The following is a 6,531-nucleotide window of genomic DNA, read 5'->3' on the forward strand; positions in this document are numbered from 1 at the left end:
TTCAACATATACAATTAAAAGAACATGATATACCATATTACCAGAATGAACTATAAAAAACATACAATCATCTCAATAGATGCAGAAAAAGCACATTCTCAAATATTTAGAAATTATTTTACTGAATAGATCATATGTGCTTCAATCAGGTAATGAAGAATAAAAGAAAATAGTTAATAAAATGAGCTTTATGATATTATTTAAAGTACACTATATGTGTACTCTACAGTGTACTACGAGTACATATACAAAATAAATTACATACTATAATCAAATTAGATAATGTAATTTTCTACCAAACTCACAATATCTCTGAGATATGCCTTCAATTTAAAGAACTGAATCACGGATATCATGATCAAAGAGGAGGGCATACTTCCAAACTCATTTTGTAAAGCCAGCATTACCCTGATACCAAAATCAGATAACACAACAAACAAATAAACACACAAAAATTCCAGACCAATATCTCTGATGAACATAGATGCGAAAGCTCTTAACAAAGTGTTAGTCAATTGAAATTGAAAGAATCATACAACATAACCAAGTGAAATTTATCCCTGTAATATAAGGATGGTTCAACATATGCAATTAAATAATCATGATATAACACATTAGCAGAATAGAGAATAAAAACCATATGATTATATCAATAGATTGAGGAAAAGCATTTGACAAAATTCAACAAACTTTTGTGAGAAAAATAGTAAACACATTAGGTATAGAGGAAATGTACCTCAAAATATTAAAGGCTATATAACAATCCCATTGCTAACATATATTCGGTGATGAAAAACTGATTTTTTTCCACTAACATCAAGAGTCAAAGATGGCCACTCTCACCACTTCTATTCAACATGATACTGGAAGTTCTAGCCAGAAGTATTAGGCAAGTAAAATAAATTAAGGACATCCAAATTAAGAAGGGAAGTAGTTAAGTTATTTGTGTTTGAAGATAACTTGATCTTTTTTTAAAGATTTTATTTATTTATTTTTAGAGAGGGAAGGGACGGAGATAGAGAGAGAGAGAAACATCAATGTGCGGTTGCTGGGGGTCATGGCCTGAAACCCAGGCATGTACCCTGACTGGGAATCGAACCTGCGACACTTTGGTTCACAACCCGCGCTCAATCCACTGAGCTACGCCAGCCAGGGCAAAGATAACTTGATCTTATATTTACAAAATCCTAAAGACTCCACCAAAAAACTGTTAGCACAATGAAATATTTCAGTAAAAGTTGTAGGATATAAAAATCATTATATAGTTCTGGTCATTATGGCACAATTGGTTGAAGCATTATACCATAACTTAAAGGTTGTGGGTTAAATTCCTGGTCAGTTCACATACCTACATTGCATGTTCAATCCCCAGTCCAAGGGTATACAATCCTTGGTGTGTGTGTGTACAGAAGGAAAACAATTGCTGCTTCTCTCTCATATCAATGCTTCTCTCTTTCCTTTCCCGTCTCTAAAAGCAATGAAAAAGAACTGCCTTTGTGTGAATATTTTAAAAAATCAATATATAATAATCAGTTTTGTTTCTATACTAACCATGTAAAAAATCCCATTTACAATACCATAAAAAATAAAATACTTTGGCATAAATTTAACCAAGGAGGTGAAATATCTGTATGTTTAAAAGTATAAAACGCTAATGAAGGAAATTTACAACAAACAGAAAGTGAAATAAGACAGGGGAAGAGTATTCTATGGGATTTAAAGCACAACAGTGAACAAATAGGAGTTCTGTTGGAAAAGTATAGCAATAACCATGATATTTTACCCAACTAGCCACTGTTTATAAAAGGTGGAAGAGAAATAAGACTCTTACAAGAAGGGGAAAAGAATGTGAGTTGACTTAAGAAAGAAGAGTGCTTACTCGAGATTAGATAAAAAAGAAATAGTGAGAGTAAGGGATAAGGCATTGGTGTAATGTTCGAGAAAATAAAGTTTAAAGCAATAGTAATATAGCTCAGGGAGATGATGAAAAGGATTAAGACCAGGGAGGGTGCTGTGTGGGATTTGGAATAACAATAATACTATAAAAATATATAACCTGGATAAAAAAAAATAAAAAGCAAAAGACTGAGAATAGTGAGTTATTTGAAATACAAGTGAAGTGGAAGAAGAAAAATTAAAATGCAATATGAAGGAAGGAGAAAAAACAAAACAAAAAAATTAAATAAACAGAGGAAAGAAATTTTAAAAACATGCAAGTTCTGATGAAGAGCAAGGTGAAATGTGTCTGAGTTGTTGCTGTTTACCTTCTGACTTCTTTCTGGATCTGCCTCTGGTTTTCTCTCAGCTCCAGGTCTTACTATCTTACTCTTGCGGAGGGGGTGGGGGGTAGTCCTCCGCTAGTTGTTCAGTCATGTCAATATGGTCAGTTAATATTTGACAAAGAGTGCAGGAGCATAAAATTGAGTAAAAATAGACTCTTCAATAAATGATGTTGGGAGATCTGGACAAGTACAGGCAAAAAAATAAAAATAAATAAAACAACTCAACCACCAACTTACACCATACATAAAAACAAACCCAAGAGGGGTAAAAAACTTTAGTATAAATCATGACACCATAAAAGTCCTACAGGAAAACATAGCAGGAAAATTTCAGATATCCCATGCTGTAGTATTTTCACTTATATGTCCCCTATAGCAAGGGATATAAAGGAAAGGATAAACAAATGGAACTACATCAAACTAAAAAGTTTCTGCCTGGCTATAGAAAACATCAACAAAATGGAAAATGAATCAACCATAGGGAAAACATATTTGCCAATGATACCTCAGACAAGGTTTGATCTCCAAAATATATAAAGAACTCACACAACTCCACACCAGCAAGACAAGCAATCCAATTAAAAAATGGGCAAAGTGTCTGAACAGACATGTTTCCAAGGAGGACATATGGAGGGCCCATAGACACATTAAAAAAAATTTGCTCAATATCACTAGCCAGTAGAGAGATGAAAATTAAAACCACAATGAGATACCACTTCACACTGGTCAGAATGGCTATCATTAATAAGTTAACAAACAGCAAGTGCTGGCAAAGATGCAGAGAAAAGGGGCCCCTAGTACATTGTTGGTGAGAATGCAGACTGGTGCAGCCACTGTGGAAAACAGTATGGAATTTCTTCAGAAAACTAAAAATGGAGCTGCCTTTTGACCCAGTGATTCCACTGCTGGGAATAATCCTTTAGAATGTGGAATCACCAATTCAAAAGAACTTATGCACCCCTATGTTCATAGCAGCACTATTTACAATAGCCAAGAGCTAGAAACAGTCTAAGTGCCCATAAGTAAATGAGTGAATCAAAAAGCTGTGGTACATTTATACAATGGAATACTATGCAGCTGAAAGAAATATGGAACTCCTACCCTTCAAGTTAGCATGGGTAGAACTGGAGAGTATTATGCTAAGTGAAATAAGCCAGGCACTGAAAGACAAATACCGTACGATCTCAGCTATAAGTGGAACCTCATCAACAAAACAAACAAATGAGCAAAGCAGAACCAGAGTTTGGAAATAAAGAACAAACTGACAGTGCCCAGAACAGGAGGGAGAGAGGCACAATGGGAGAAATAAGGGGAAAGGGCAAGCAAAGGGACACAGATAGAGGACTCATGGGCATGGACAATAGAGGGATTAACTGTAGGTGTAGTGGGGGCAAGGCTGGGGTGAGCAATGGGGAAAAATGCAGGACAACTGTAATTGAAGAAAAATATAGTTTAACAAAAAGAAAATGACCCTGTATTTATGGACTGAATGAATTAATGTTGTTAACATACCCATACTATTCAACGCAAAAGTCAATGCAATCCCTTTAAAAATTTCAATGTCATTTCTCACCGAAAAAGAAAAAAACAACTTCAAAATTTTATGGATCCACAAAAGACCCCAAATTATCTCAGAAATCTTGGGAAAGAAGAACAAAATTGGAGGCCCACATTCCCTGATTTCAAACTATATTACAAAGCTATGGTACAGGAAAAAAGTATGATACTGGCAGAAATAGACCAAAGGAACAGAATTGAGAGACCAGAAACAAATTCACACATCTACAGTTAACTAATATTTGTCAAAGGTTCCAAGAATACACAATGGAGAAAGGATAGTCTCTTGAATATATGATGTTAGAAAAACTGAATATTCACTTGCAAAAAATTGGACTTCTAACTTACAGTTATCAAAAAAAGCAACTCAATTTGATTAGTGAATTAAATGTAAGACCTGAAACCATAAAACTCCTAGAAGAAAATATAGAGAAAACATTCTTTGTCATTGGTCTTATCAATGATTTTTTGGGTATGATAAGAAGAGCATAGGCAACCACAGTGAAAATAAAAGAGCAGGATTACAGAAAACTAAAACCTCCTTTACATTCATAGAAGCAACAAGCAAAACAGAAGGCAACCTATGGAATAGGAGAAAGTCTTTGTTAACCATATATCTGATAAGGGTTTAATAACCAAGTTATATGAGGAACTCACACAACTCAATAACAAAAAAAAAAACAAACAAAAAATCAAATAACCCAATGAAAAAATAGACAAGGACATGAACAGACATTTTCCAAAGAAGACATACAAATAGCCAACAGATACATCAAAAACCACTCAACGTTATTGTAATATAGAAATGCAAATCAAAACCACAGTGAAATATCACTTCACATCTGGTAGTATGGTCATCATAAAAATGACAAGAGATAACAAATGCTGTTGAGGATATGGAGAAAAGAGAGCCCTTTCATACTGTTGGTGGGAATGTAAATCACTACAGACACTATCAGAAAACATCATGGAGTTTTCTGAAAAACAATTAAAAATAGAATAACCATATGATCCAGCAATTTCTCTTCTGGATATATATCCAAGAGAAATACAATCCCTGAAGAGGTATTGAAGAGGTACTTGTACTCCATGTTCAGTGCAGCATTATTCATAATAGTCAAAAAATGACACAACCTAATATATACAGTTGACCCTTGTACAGCATGGGTTTGACCTGCATGGGTTCACTTACATGTGGAATTTTTTCAGTAAATACTGTAAATATATTTTCTCTTCCTTATAATTTTAATAACATTTTTTCTCTAGCTCACTTAATTGTAAGAATACAGCATGAAATACATATTAACATACAAAATATGTTTTAATTGACCTCATGTTATCTGAAAGGCTTCCAGTTAACAGTAGGCTATTAGTAAAGTTATGGGAAGTCAAAAGTTATATGTGGATTTTTCACTATGTGGGGTTTGCCACACCTAATTATCACATTGTTCAAGAGTTCAAACACACACACACACACACACACACACACACACACACACACACATATATATATATATATTTGTGTATATATGTATTTCCTTGTAGTGCCTTTGTTATGTATTGGTGTCAGGATAAGCCTGTTTTCATAGACTAAGTTAAATATTTCCTCATCTTTTATTTGAAGAGTTTATGAGGTACTGTAGTAAATTTTTCTTTAAATATTTAATAGACTTTACCACTGGAAACCTCAAATACTGGACTTTTTATTTGAGGAATGTTTCATATATATTATTAATTCAACCTTTTTGCTTGTTATGGGTCTATTCAGATTTATTATGTCATCTTGAATCTTGAGTCTAGGTAGCATGGACTGTCCAGAAATCTATCAATTTTACCTAGGTTATTTAATTTGTTAGCATACAGCTGTTTATAGTATATGCTTACATTCATTATTTTGACTGGTAATCTCAGAATTCATTTCCCCTATTTTATTTCTTACTTTTTAGTATGATAAGTGTCATGTTGGTCTCAGCCTATTAATACTAATGTTATCAGCTAGTAATGTCTGAGGCACTCATCTGAGATTGCTGCCTGTGTTGAGCCCCCACAAATATTTCCTTCATCAGAGGCAATGTTGTGGCTGGACCAGCCCTTATGGATTTTATTTTTATAATTGCAAGATGCATGTGAGCAGCAAACATCAGAGAACTTTGAGAAAAACAAAGCTTGTTTCTCAGAGATCCTGGAAGGCACAAGCATGCCCAAGGGCCACACAGAGAGGTCTTAGGTAGAAAAAGAAAGGAATTGGGCCTGGGGCACAACCTTTATTAGAGTCAAGGAAGGGAGGCCAAGATTTCCCTGATTCACTTTTCACTGATGAATTTAAAACATAAAAGCAGGTATTAGGGCACAGGAAGGGGAAAGCTAAATTATTCAAGCAATCACTCATTATGGTTAATATCTATTAATTATCTTCACCTTTGGTAATTGGTCATACTTTCTTCATTCTCTGTATGTTGAGTAATTTTAATTGAATGTTTCACCTTTAAATATTGTGCTATTTAGGTCCTGAAATTTGGTAAAATCTTCTAAAGAATGTTGTTGTGTTAGCAGTCAATCAACCCTGCTCATTTCAGGCAACTTGTTCTCTCTTGCTGTTGCTGTTATTTCTAACATCAGTGCTGTTTCACTGATTGTTATTGGATAGAAAGATAAATTATACTGATTTTTCTATATCTTGATTGACATCAGA

Source organism: Phyllostomus hastatus, unplaced genomic scaffold (assembly GCF_019186645.2).
Source record: "Phyllostomus hastatus isolate PE091 unplaced genomic scaffold, TTU_PhHast_1.1 phas_contig_40, whole genome shotgun sequence".
NCBI classification, from domain to species: domain Eukaryota; kingdom Metazoa; phylum Chordata; class Mammalia; order Chiroptera; family Phyllostomidae; genus Phyllostomus; species Phyllostomus hastatus.